Source organism: Macrobrachium nipponense, chromosome 5, assembly GCF_015104395.2.
Source record: "Macrobrachium nipponense isolate FS-2020 chromosome 5, ASM1510439v2, whole genome shotgun sequence".
NCBI lineage: Eukaryota > Metazoa > Arthropoda > Malacostraca > Decapoda > Palaemonidae > Macrobrachium > Macrobrachium nipponense.
This window is the reverse complement of record NC_061107.1, coordinates 14783942-14798941: the sequence shown is the minus strand read 5'-3', so window position 1 is coordinate 14798941 and position 15000 is coordinate 14783942. Positions and strand designations below refer to the sequence as shown.

Genomic DNA, 15000 nt, shown 5'->3' with positions numbered 1-15000 from the left:
GCTCCTTCCCTTAAATATCCATGAACTTGCACCCAGGGAGTATGTGTTAGTTTTTGTGTTGTTTTTATTTCATATGTCTTACTGAATTTTCTTTTAACTTCATTTTCTTCTCAATATCTCTCGGGGCTTATTTTCAGACTCTGTATTTGTATTTTTTTTTTATTTAATCTTCATGTGGGAACTATACCTGTTCTTCTTCTTCCTTTGGCAAAGGAATCTTGTTCCTTTCTGTTGGCTGGAGCTCTCAGGCGCTGTTTTTTCTGCTTATGGCCGAGAATTATCAGTCATATTTGTATTTCTTTGAACAATACTTTCTTTGCCACAACAAGAGGTCGTTCCGGATTTTTTCAAGGTTAACCCGATGGTTAACGTTCATTTATATTTACGTGGATGTTGGAAACATCATCAACAAGACAACAGAGCATGAACTCTCTCTCTCTCTCTCTCTCTCTCTCTCTCTCTCTCTCTCTCTCTCTCTCTCTCATGGTTTGATATTTTAAAGAAAATGAAAGTTAGAGCTCGGAAATCCAACTAGTATTTTACCATGATAGATTTTCATCGAAGATGCTATTTTCATTATCGCTGTATATGTTTCATGTATACATTTATTATTATTATTATTATTATTATTATTATTATTATTATTATTATTATTATTATTATTATTATTATTATTATTATTATTATTATTATCAGGAGAAAATTTTTGCTATATCTGGAAAGTTTAAGAGACTTCTAGCATTATGCTTTCTGGAGAAACACCAGCATTTTTCGAAAGTTCTGGCTGCTTCAAAAATTATTCTCAAGTTTCCAGAAGGATTATCAGTATTATAGTAGATTTTTTTTTAACATTTTAGCTATCATGCTTGCTTTAATTACAGTTGAGGGCAATATTGATTCTAGTATATTTGTAACTTATTAGACATTTCAAGAATTATCTTTAAACTTCCAGGGGAATTGTGGGTGTAGCTTAAATTTTTATTGACATGTTAGACGTCATTCTCAAGTTATCAAAATAATTTAAACCATTGTTGCAAATTTTTTCAAAGACCCCAGCATTATTTACGATTTTTAGAGAAATTTGGCAATTTTTATACGTTGTTTGACATTTCTGGTGTTATTACAAGGTTTATTTTAGGAAAATTGGGCGTATTATGAAAGGAGTAATTAACGTTTCCAACATTATTCTTAATTTTTTTATGAGAGCGTGTGGTATCATAGCAAGTTATAGGTGTCATTTCAAGATCTGAATCCTTAACAAAACCAATTATTCTAAACTTATTTAGGAGTGTTATGGGTATATCTTTTTATTTTCACGTTATAAGGAGATTTTATTGTATTTTTTTATACGTTGCAATGTAATTTCGAGCTTTATTTCTGAGATTAGAAGAAGGACTGGTTATTATTTAAAAGTTTATAGGCATTATTGGCATCATTCCAGAGCTGCAGGAGAATTGTTTTAAGTATCGTTGCAATTTATGGACATTTTAGGTATCTTGAAGTTTCATTATTTTATGTGTTATATTTCAGTCATTTTTCTATAGTAATCGGGAAAATGTTTGGCTCTGATGCAGATTTTTTCAAGTATCAAACTATGGTCTCGAGTTTCCAGGAGAGGTAATGTTATTGCTTTGGATTTATTTTTAAACGTTTCAGGCATTATATTCATTTCATTTATTATAAATTAAATATTTTCATGTAATTTGATTTTTAATGTTATTTCATGGTTCAGTATCAGGCGTTGTTTTCTGTTTTTTTTTTCTTATGGTTCTAAGGCTTTTCGAGGTATTTTATGGATCACAAAGGTTTTGATGTGTACGCTTCATTGACACTTCACTGGTGTGTGAGCTTAGTTCTTTGCAACATTGTAAGATCTCTTCGTACTTTTTTTATATTTACAATAATGTAATATTTTCAGTTGTTTATGCGTTGCACACTTCCTAAACTTATTTTAATGTATTCTACACAATTATACCCTGAATTTTACGAGCTGTTCATTTATCAATCGTTTGCGTATGGTTCACGTTATTCGTAATTTTGATAAATTTCCTGGTACTGGAAATATTCAAACAATATTCATATCTTTTCTTTTAGTGCATTTTTATATTAAGCGACTCCGTTATTCGTAGTTCTTATAGACTTATGATTAATAACTTCGTTTCTATGTTGTATTATTCACAATTTCCTGATGATTTAAATGCTGCATTTCTACATTTTGTGATTTTTCGTGGTTTAGATGTAGTAGCCTTTACTAAATAGTCTTAATTGCTATCCTTCCATAATGCTTTATTGTGTCACTTACATAAGAACGAATAACTTCTAACATAGCTTCGGAAAAATTTTGTTTTCATATCAAACTGGCGTCTGCTGGTAATTGTAATTTTATTAGTATATAAATCCTAGTAACTTTTAGTACTAACTCTCGATTGCTGAATATACCTTAGAAATTGTGTTTTCGTATTAAACTGGCATTTGCTGGTAATTGTATGTTTTTAGTAATAAATTTAGTAACTTTTAGCACAAAGTCTCATGTGCTGAATATACCTTAGAAATTATGTTTTCATATTAAACTGAGCAAGAAATTATGTTTTCATATTAAATTGGCATTTGCTGGTAATTGTATTTTTTTTAGTAAATAAATTTAGTAACTTTTAGCACTAAGTCTCGTGTGCTGAATATATCTTAGAAATTATGTTTTCGTATTAAACTGGCATTTGCTGGTAATGTAATTTTTATTTTTTTTTAATGAATAAATTTAGTAACTTTTAGCACTAACTCTCGTGCGCTGACTATACCTCAGAATTTATTCTGGCATAACAAATTTCCCTCTCGAATTCCTTGGGCATTTCCTCTATGGCCTTTTAGCTGCTATCAGTAAAACCATCTCGGACGCGAAGTGACCCGGGTGGTGAGACCAGCAAATGTTCTCCCACCTTCCTCAACCTCCCCGCGGTTAACGGCCGCCGGGAGATAATGAACCAATTTCTATGGCGTTTTGTATAGGTCTTATCTGCCGGGTCTTGGAAGACTTCGTTGGCTCGGGGGCCACTCGCCCTCGCTCTCTTATCTCGAAATGTGCCTCGGAAGACATCTTAATCCAATTCGAGACTTCCTGAATAAATGCATGAGGTTTTGAGCGCAATTTTTTTTTTTTAAGTTTCCTTATTCTTTTTTCGCCTAGTACTTTGCCATTCCTGAATGCGACTGAGATCGGATAAAGCCGATCTGTATATCTGAACGAGGGTGCATTTTAATTAGCTGTGGATGCTAAAGCCACATTTGTTTCTTGGCGAAGAATTTTTTTTTTGGGGGGGATGGTTTCCAGGTATGCAGAGAGAGAGAGAGAGAGAGAGAGAGAGAGAGAGAGAGAGAGAGAGAGAGAGAGAGAGAGAAGGGGGGCGAATTCGATACCAGGATAGCCGTGTATTTAGATGGAAGTCACACAAACCGTATGTATGTATGTATATTATTACATATATATAAATATATATGTATAATATATATATATATGTATATATACGTGTGTATATATATATATATATATATATATATATATATATATATATATATATATATATATATATATATATATATATATATATATACTACATTTATAAACATGCAGTCAATTCTTAGGAAAACCAATAAAATTACTGGAAAGGGAGTCGAGGAAACCCCTTTATCTCGAGTATCGTCTCGAACCCCTTTTTCAAACGATAATGGTTGTGGCGTTGCACAGAAGCACTATATAAGCAAGTAGTATCTCAGTCACTGTCAACTAAGGCTTATGGGTTTCATTATGTTCCTGTTAAGCCTCTTGGATAGGGAGGGTTCGTCTCCTCCAAAATAAGATCCAATAAGATATGGTCTGTAGTACATCTACTTTCTATGACCTTTGTCAAAGATTTATGTTGCCAGTCTTCCTTATTAAAAAATAGCTTCGAGCTTTGAAACGACCCTTGCTTCTGTAAGCAGTTTATGAATGCCATAAGTGGCATTTCTGAAAGCTGGATCATAATGTTACCTGGTGTGCATTTTTTTATTTCGTTGGGACGGGCTCTCCCTAATGAAGCCCACATAAAACTTTTCGCACCTCGTGCGTGGTATCTATGAACAGACCAATATATTTTTGGGCGTTTCCTCTGTAAACATTAGTGACCGCAGAACCCCGATGGCATTTTGTTGGCTAAAAAGCAAAAGGACTGGCCCTGCCTAAGGTTTTTGCTAATCGCCATGGCGGAGTCCAGTTACGGAATTTTTATTTTATTGTTGCATGTCCTTCTTGTCTTCTCATTTGGTGTAAGAAAGAAAGTCTGATTCTCTTTAATTAAAGCCCTCTTATACGATTTTGAGAATGCTATATTTTAAGGAATACAATTGCTCCAAGATTTTTCAAGTTATATATTTTTTGTCAGGTGTACAAATCGCCAGAACAAATAAAAACAGGTTGCTTGAATGTTCAGCTTTTACAGAAGTATGATACTGATAACAAAAATTAAGAGTCAGGTTCCTATGTACTGTGAACTTGTAAAATTAGTAAAATCCGCAATTATCAACACAGCTAGAATAGATATGCACTTTTATATTTCATACAATTTTAAGTTTATTGTTTGGTACAAGATTAATCAGTATAATAGATAAATAATGAAATATTCTCAATTCAAATTCCAACACACATACTATATGTGGGTGTGTATATATGTGATATATTATATATATATATATATATAAACCTTTAGTAAACCAAACACACATGTACATATATATATATATATATATATATATATAATATATATATATATATATATATATATATATATATATATATATATATTACATACAAATTGGCGGGTCGTTTTAAACACAGAGTATAAAAAAGCAAACCTTTGGCTAGCCCCTGAAATGTCGATAGTTAACCGCCATGACAACTATCGACATTAACCCCAAAAGACGAGGAGCCACTTTTCTGGCTTTCCAACTCCCGACGCTGAGCCACTTTAGTGGCCCGATTTGAACCGCTCGCCAATACTTTCAGAAACAGATTTCTTACACCAGTACCGTGCTCTCTGATGCCATATCAATACTTCAGTGTCATTGGCTAAATGTTATTACATCACAATGACATTATTAGAATCCCGTTACTTAATTGGTTAAAAGGTTTATGACGTGGAAAAAAGCAAAAATTCCCGGGAAAACTTCAGTCTCGGCGTTGGTTTTGAGTGTTTCGCGACTGGCTCTCGATAACTATTATCTTTTATCGTTATTTTTGTAATTATTACAGGTTAATATGGGATAAAGACATGATAGAATGATCATATAAGTTTTAAGTGATAACAGGAATTACCAGTAATGGAATAATTCTTATATCGTATAAGTGAATTCGTAGCAAAAGCTAATATTTTTTTGAATGAACATTGAGATATCATGGTTGGCGTCTTGGTTTCGAGTGAGAATCTTTATCATAATTCTTATTTTTCGTAATTATTGCATGCTGATATTGGATAAAAACGAGATATAGAGTAAATGGAGTTAATACGAGCTGTAAGTTACGTAAATACATCGCATATCAGTAGTTGCAAAATATTTTTACCTTATTTATTTTAGGTTGAAAGTTATGGCGTCCCCTTCAATTTCAAACGAAATCACTGACATTTCTTTTTATGAAACAAGTGATGAGGAACTTTCAGATTCTGATGATACTGATAGTGAAAGGGAAAGCAACAGTGATGAGGATGACGGATCATCTTCAGAAAGTGAAACAAATACATGTACATCAGGTGGTGCGTGGGCGTGTCTCATTGGTGAGGATGCTGGCCCTATTCCAGTGCCATTTAATGCCACACCAGGACCTATGCATTCTCAAACAGGCCGACGGCCCCCCCCCCACCCCCCCCCCCCCCCCCCCCCCCCAATTGCTTATTTCAATTTATTTTTTCCTGATTCTTTTATGCAGACTGTAGTCAATGAAATAAATAGGTACAGTGATTCATTTGTATCTAATAAGAGGGAGTATTTGCAGTGCCATCCACGATCAGCCGTTCATAATTGGATTACAGATGGGCGCACTAACATCAAAGAAATGAGAGCTTTTATTGGCATAGCTCTCAATATGGGAATTGTGAGATTACCAGAGATAAACGATTACTGGGACACTTGCCATAAACCAATCTCCCAAACTTGGTTTCGGGAACATTTTGCCAGAGACAGGTTCAAACTGCTCTTGAAATTTTTGCACTTTGCAAACAATGAAGAAATGCCTGCCCAAGACTCTCAAGATTATGATCCGCTTTATAAGATCAAACCAGTTATTGATCATTTTGCACATGTCTTCAAAAGACATTTTCATCCCTCGCAAAAGATTGCAAGGTTTGGTGTCAAGCTGTGGTGCCTTTGTGATACTGAAACTGGTTATACTCATACCTTTGAGGTGTATAAGGGGGTCAGGCAGGAAGGTAGGAGTGGTGAGGGTTTCACTTACAATTTAGTGATGCGTTTGATGAGGCAGGCTGACCTTTTATATCAAGGTTACCATCTAGGACTTGATAATTATTTTACCTCTCCCCAGCTATTCCAGGACCTGTACAACATGAAAACTACTGCTACTGTACAGTAAGAAAAAGTAGGAAGGGGCTTCCAAAGAATTGCGTAAATGCCTCCTTGGCAAACCAGAAAGTGTGTGAAAGGAGGAAGGGACCTCTTTTGTGTGTTGCATTCAAGGATGGTAAAAACCAACCAATTTTTCTTTCAACAAAATCAAAGGGGGGTTATTTTCTGACTATACAAATAGGCAGGGGAAGGTGGTAACAAACCCAATGTTGTCATTGATTATAACAAATGTATGGGGGGCGTCGACCTCAAAGACTCAAAGCTGTACAAGTATTTGGCTGAGAGGCGTACAGTCAAATACAACAACGGTGGCCTTTGCTCTTTTTGGGACTGCTGTTCTAAACAGTTATATACTGTACATAAAGCATATAAGCTCCCAGAACAGAATGCCACGAAAGCACTACATGCTTTCAATAATTGAGGCTTTGGTTGAGGACTATAGACCGAAAAGGCCATCACACAAAAGAAGGAGCAATGCAGAGATTGCTGCAAGCAGGGAAGCTCGAATTGAGCCACCTTCACATGAGATTGCAGTTCCTGAAGATGTTCATGAGTTACATAAATTACCCAAAGGTAAGCTGAGAATGTGTCGCTGGGCATGAACGCAGAGTACGCTCTACTTGGGAATGCCAAAAATGTGATGTTGGGCTTTGTGCTGCATGCTTTTTCATAAGAAGAACTAAGAGTAAGTACCGACTTATGGATGTACATAATTTTTCCTTTCTTTTGTTATTATACTGTATCACATGTAGATATATAAATGAACATGTGCATGCACTCACGTTCTTGTGTATATATATTATATATATATATATATATATATATATATATATATATATATATATATATATAATATATATATATATATGTATGTTATGTTATGTTATGTTATGTATGTTATGTTATATATATATATATATATATATAATATATATATATATATATATATATATTATATATATATATATGTTGTTTGTGCTGTGTTACTGAACAAGGCATATTTCACATACGTTCAGAGGTGTTTTGCGTTGAGTGCCAGTGTGTTGAGTAGTTATGAATTATACTCTAAAAATGTTCTGAAAATGTTGTATATCCATCTGCTTTTGCTTTCCCCTGAATGACAAGTAAATTTGGAATATTATAGCAATGAGTTAACGTAAATTGATCAAGCAGTAATTTATTAAATTAGGATACAAAATTTGTCTTCACTAATGCCGAGAAAATTGACCAAATTTTGGATAATAAAGGAAAATCTAGAAAAATATAGAGAAGGGAATAATACAATTTAAAAGGAGTCCATTTCATATAGAAAGGTTCTGCCTTGAACTTGCAATTTATTTGAAGTGAAAATAGTAAGTAATAAAGAAGATATTAACAATAAACTACAAATAATGAAATGTACATAACCCGTGCGGATCAGCGTATCAATTTTAGCTACGTACGTACCACCCGCCGTTCAAATTTACCGCGTCTTGCGGGGGTTAATAATTAAGTGAATTAGTAGCAAAAGAAATATCGATACTGTAAACAAAACTATAATTAGGCCTACCGTAATTACCATAATTAGACGTTAGGATCTCTCTCACTTAGTTACTAGTTTTATCCAGAGTACCATTATTATATATTTTGTTATTGATAATTATTATACAATGCCATTTTAACATTGATAGATAATTTTGAAGTTACCAAAGATTTTTGTGATATCGATAGTTCCCCAGTTATTCTTAATGTCTAGGTTTTTGTAGGGATACATTCATACGGATCTACTTCCAACTGGTATTACTCCGGTGATAGTGACGTCACAGACATTGTCTTGATGTTTATGGTATGATAATTCCGTTAATTATTGCTTTTATTTATGTACCAACTAACTTGCATCAGCTGATAATATTATTTAATTTGATAGATTGGGGGCCGTCGTATACGGCGAACGTACCTCCTAGCCTACGTTTTTACATGAACATTGGGTGAGTCGCCATATAGGCCGAGTCGCCTTATACAAAGTCATATATGTGTGTAGTTATTTATATATATATATATATTATATATATATATATTATATATATATCATATATATACATAAATAACTACACACATATATGACTTTGTATAAGGCGACTCGGCCTATATGGCGACTCACCCAATGTTCATGTAAAAACGTAGGCTAGGAGGTACGTTCGCCGTATACGACGGCCCCCAATCTATCAAATTAAATTAATTAAATAATATATATATATATATATATATATATATATATCTATTTATTTATTATATATATAATGTATATATAGTATATATATATGTATATGACATGTATATAGACATACACACACACATATATATATATATTATATGTGTATGTTTATATACATGATAATATACATATAAATATATGTACATGTGTATATATATTATAATATAATATATATATATATATATATATATATATATATAGAGAGAGAGAGAGAGAGAGAGAGAGAGAGAGATAGAGAGAAGGGAGAGAGAGAGAGAGAGAGAGAGAGAGAGAATGTCTGTATATGTTTTTATTTCTAATAGCTTGTGGTATAATATCCGCTTCCTTTATTAATATTTTACTCGGCGTATCACGGTGGATTCTATAAGATTTTTAATGCCGCAGAGCTTTCGATAAAAGAACGTACTACTTGCAGCCAAATAAAACAAAAATGAGTGGCATATCCTGTATCGTGCTAATGCTACTGTGTCACCAGTCTCCAGTTGAGAAGATGAAAGTGATTGATTGTATGTTGGCAAATGTCTTGGCATTTTAATGTGAAACTACAGCTGTTTCTGCTTAGCAAACTTGTTAAGTATCAATTGCCTCTCTCTCTCTCTCTCTCTCTCTCTCTCTCTCTCTCTCTCTCTCTCTCTCTCTCTCTCTCCTCAGATATCAGTTTTAAATTCTGCGCACCATGTTTCCTCGAAGTTTACTTGTTTTCTGAACCAGCTGATGTAATCATTAGACACCTGTTTGTTACGTGCGTCCTTAAGACTGTAGGAGAATGATGATAAATATTCGCTTTGCGTAAATGATAAAAATTTGGCATAGCATTTATCACTGCAGTGGAGAATTCTTCGGTTGCATGTTCCCGCTGAGGCACTGTGCTGCATGCCGACGACAGGAAAGGCATTGTAACGTGATGTTCCCCGTTTGCAAGGGAACAAGTGGGAACGGTTGGGGTGAAGAATGATACGTCATGTATGGCGGGAGGGTGTGGAGCATGTTGTTGATACTGAAGAGGCTGTAGGACACGGGCGAGTAGATATAGGATGCACTACGGTGCTGTGTACATGGTGCATATGATGCTGCGCGTTCCGTAAAATATATTGACGAATGATCGTAAGTGCAGGAGATAGATGGCAGACATCTCGACATCTTCCAGGTTTTTTTTAGTAGCCTGGCAAGGTTGTTCTTCTTTTATTGTTTCGGTGAGTACTGATACATAAATTGCTTCAGTGTTGCTTCTGGAAGCCTTTGTAGGATCACTGTCTATTCTGTCACAAGACAGAATTGAAGTGCGGAATTATTTCCTGTTAGGCTTTCTTTTCTGGAAATTTATATTGATTCGCTGCAGTTACTGGGCATATTTTCCCCTTCCGTAGTTATGTTATTACTCGTTTTTATACTGAAGGGAATTCATTGTTTTGTATTTTATTTTTACCTGAAATTCGTTGTTATTAGTGAATTCATGCTTGCAAGTCGTTGCCTTCGCTATGTTAAAAGTTTTAATAGCTTTAAGTTATTACGTTATTGGAAACAGATTTAATCTATCGTATGTCATTGCAAATAAAATATTGTTATATTTCCATGAATGCGATTTCATATTCGTTTTTGATTGCTGGGTTGGAAATTCATATTACTACTACTTTTACTAAATTGCTGCTAATAGTGTGCATTCATACCGTATCAGTATTCATTCATAAAACGACATCAGCACTGATAATAAAACTAGGACTACTACAACCTCTAGATTCACTTTATTAGTATTTCATTTTATTTTAGGATTTATCTAAATGTCAGTCTGGTTGAACAAAATACATAATGAAATTCTTAGGCGCCAGATAATCCAGTTTGTACAGCCAGAGAGAGCAAAATTAAGGTGGACAAAAACAAATTTCGATAAGACAGATTAAGAATATATAAAGGCGAGCGACAAGGAACATTCTTGTGTAAACCGCTCGGCAGAGTCATTAGTGCATCGAAAACACACAGAGTTATTTTGTCAGAAAATATCGTCAGGGTCCGAGGAGCTTCAGGGAAGGATCGGGCCAGTCATCTTTAATGAATATCAATCAATCCCAATATATGCATCTTGTGGGCAGGACCAATACATCATTCACTGTCAACCTTCTCTTCGAGTTGAAAGGTAAAGCAGGATTTATAGTCGCATCGCATGCGTGATTAATCATAAGGGATAAGAGCCTGTATAAGTGAATGATGTCGACAAAACAGCCTACCATCAATAGTAAATGGTTCCCTTTTGCCGGAGTCTTTTTCACAAAGCAGCTTTTGCAATACAAAGTCTGTGCCGTGGTTTTTCAATGTCTTCGTAGGAGTGAGCCATCATGCTTGAAGTCTTTGAGATCATTAAGCCATTGGTGCTACAAATTTTAACATACATTAATTTTGACATTTAGAAATATTTCCGAAGCTTATCTTGTGGATTTATATGCTTCTGGATTTCAAAGGCTTTAACCAAACTGTTCCTCTGGACTTAGCGAATGAAGGTATATCAATATTACCGAACTAGAGTGCCCTCGAAATCCGTGTGCAGGACTGTTAAGACTTAGAAATGCTAGTTTATGCAGTTTAAAGAGATTAGAGACGCTGATGGCAGAAGTTTAGAGGTTTTGGGCAGGTGACAAAGGGAAATATATGCTTTTGTATTTTTGTATTGCCCATATCAGGGAGACTAAGTTTGTCTCATAGGACTCGATAGCCTAGAAATGTTTATGTTATTGTACCTCGGGGTACTTGTGCGTACTTGTACCTAGGCAGGATTCCGATGCTTTTATCACGGGCAGTTATCGTTCCAGAATGTTAGTTCCTACTGGAACTGAGAATTTGGACGCTTGCGTCATAGGAGCATAAGACATGAGGGCACTCATGCAATGAAAACTTATGTAATGGGCCTTAAAAATCTTTATGATGCCTGTAACATATTGCTAGAATGTTTTTGGCGCTTTTTCTTCGGCCGTAAATACTTTTGGATGCTTGTGGTAGGGTCCACTAAGACTTCAAGACGACTTTCATGAAACGTACACGTTTCTCAGGGCTCTTTCGTCATCGTGTAAATTATGCATTCGGGTGGTTGGTAGCTATTTATATCGAAAATATATAAGATATTTGAGTATTGTATAACTTGTGGTTTTTACAAATCAAACTGATGTCACTTTGGAATCATTTCATGACATGGAATCCCAGCTGACCTCACTCAAGAACTTAAGAGCCTCAGTGGCGTGGTTGGTATGGTCTTGGCCTGTCACCTCGGTTGCCGCGAGTTCGGTTCTCGGGCATTCAATTGAGGGGTCAGAGATGTGTATTTCTCGTGATAGAAGTTCACTCTCGACGTGGTTCGGAAGTCACGTAAAGCCGTTGGTCCCGTTGCTGAATAACCACTGGTTCCATGCAACGTAAAAACACGATACAAACAAACACACAAGAACTTACCCATTAGAAGAAACTCAAAGCACTTGAATTCGTGTATTTTCCCATGCACCCTTTCAGGTTGCCACCCTTTGATTATACAAACAAGTCCGCACCAGGTCTCTCTATAGAAGCTACCAAGTGCGATAGTAATTGTTCTGTTTAGGCCTGTTGGCATTAATATTTTTGATAAATATTCTGAGATTTATCAAAAAGGCATCTTATATGTATTATATATATATATATATATATATATATATATATATATATATATTTATATATATAATATATATATATAATATATATTGTGTGTGTGTGTGTGTTAAACATAAAAGTTTACGTTCCCACTTCGATTCCTACTTTAAAGTTCCTATAAAGCAAAAAATTACAACTAGAAACTATACGTACCGACAAATAACTCATTTTTGTAGCATTGGTTCTCAGGCATTTTCTGCTATTCAGATGTGCCGGTGCAGGAAATGATTTCATAAAGAGAATTAGTTCTTTAGGTAATATATCCTGATCAACAGCTTTTATTGCCCATTGTGTGATGTTCTTTTGCATTGTCATTCCATAGCCAATGCTGTTTTGAACGTCTTTGCATTCCACTTGTTGAAATGCAATTTTCCTGGTTCCTGGGTTCATGCGTTCGTATCTATTAGATGGTCATTTGCGAATTTTACAATTCTTCTTTGCGAATGTTCCAAAAATTGGACAGTAAAGGTGACCTTTAGCGTGTTTATTTGTCTAAGAGATAAGGCGCCAGGATAAAAAGAAGTGGTACAAAAGGAGATTATATTAATCAGCTTTTTACTGGAAATATTTTACTAATCTGCTTATTGTGACGAAACCTTTAAAAGGGCTGAACTAATCGTTGATTACTGAGTATTTTTTCTATGACTATGAGATTTTCAGCAGTGATGCGAAATTACTTTATCTAATAACTGTCTTTGGTAAGTTTTCGAAAATTTATATTTAGATAATTTGATAAAGGTTACGACTGAACCCTGTATTATTGATTGTTAAATTTTGTTCCAAACAAGAGCATTGAGTTAATGTAATTTTTACAGTAATATACAGCATATTTTCTGAGATAAATGTCTCGGTTTATTTCATGATATTTGATGATATTTTTTGATTAACGCCTTATGTTTTCCAGTAGGAAGCTGAGGTCGTGAATCATACTTGAGAGACGACAATATGTAAATCCACTTAATTTAAAGGTTTTCCTTTATTATATTTCCAGTAGGTTCAGTTGAATTCCCTATTTTTAATCCAGACAATGAACGGCTGCAACAGTCAAGATGAGGAGGAGTCCTTTGCCTCACCTCAGCCAACGTCCTCCTCCCGTCCGCTAATCCCTCCCGCATGAAGAACGAATTAGACGTAAACGAGAATTTTCCTCGGTAGCCCTCGACAGCGACTTTCGGCGATCCCCCTGGTTCCTGAGAGGATCCCAATTATCCTGACACTTTAACCTCTCGTTTTGGGGACCAGCCATTAATCATAACGTCCGTTCACATAGTCTCTCTCTCTCTCTCTCTCTCTCTCTCTCTCTCTCTCTCTCTCTCTTCTTCAAATTATCTTGTTGCTAAGGTCGCTTCCATGTTTGGTCAAGAGGGAAATGTGAACTTTACGGGGTCTCCCAACCCCCCGTCCCGTCCTTGAAGAGTGGATGATCTGAACACCACCCGCTCCCTATCTATATATCCCCTCCCATCGTCTTTCCCTTCCCCCCCCCCCCCCCCCCCCCCCCCCCCCCCCCCTTCCCTTGCATCTTAAGGGTCAAGAGAACATGCAGTACGAAAGTGACAAGCTGAAGGGAGGATGTCTTAATGGCCTCTTCTGCTAGGCATCGCTCTGGCTTTTCATTATTTCATGCAGTATTTTTGTGTTGCTTTATTAATCGCATATAGCGTTTGTTAGCTTTACATGTGCCATTAGGAAAGGGCTTTAATTATTTGTAAAAATATATCGTTAAATGTATTGTTACACAATATATATTATATACAATATATATATATATATATATATATATATATATATTATATAGATATATTATTATTATATATTAATAATATATAGATTATATATATATATAATTTTGTGTGTATGTATGTATTATATAGACAACCTCAATTGCGCCTGAAGGTAAGATTTGTAATACAATACAAAATCTTATAAGCTCTCTCTCTCTCTCTCTCTCTCTCTCTCTCTCTCTCTCTCTCTCTCTCTCTCAGCTGCAATGATACCCCTCAACTTTTTAATTGTCTGAAAATTTCTTTTGAGGCGTGAAGACATTTTTTTTTCTCCCCCCTTAACCTGTGACCTTTTTGGGGCGAAAGAATTTCTTTTAAGAACCAGGGGTTGATTTTTAGTGACCTCTGACCCCCTCCTTTATTAATCCCACTCTTTCTCTTCTTGCAGTCGTCGTCAGCGACATCTCTCGGCTGCCCATTTTCGAGTCCGAAGTGTCGGATTAAAGAAGAAGAAAAAGAAGAAGATGAAGAAGAAGAAGAAGAAGAAGAAGATGAAGAAGAAGAAGAAGACTGCTGGAGAAGCGCGAAGTTCCCCGGAGATAAAAATAAGGATGACGCTTTTTTAAATTATTTTTTTATTTTATTTTATTATTTTTTATTCCCGTCGGGTGTTTCGAGTTGAGAGTCATGCGAGTAATGGCGATATTTTGTTTCCCGAGTTTCGATTTTTTCATAGTTTTGGTTTTTCGT

The 15000-nt window shown here is 35.2% G+C and overlaps 1 long non-coding RNA gene across 1 annotated transcript in view; it reads left to right on the top strand.

Annotated features, from left to right (window-relative positions):
* LOC135215160 (uncharacterized) overlaps positions 1 to 15000 on the top strand; it is a 28257-nt gene that overhangs the window by 13202 nt on the left and 55 nt on the right. The window contains exon 3 of the long non-coding RNA XR_010314605.1: positions 14699 to 15000. This exon is cut by the window's right edge and continues 55 nt beyond it. This is a non-coding gene — a long non-coding RNA (uncharacterized LOC135215160). The remainder of the gene's footprint in view (positions 1 to 14698) is intronic.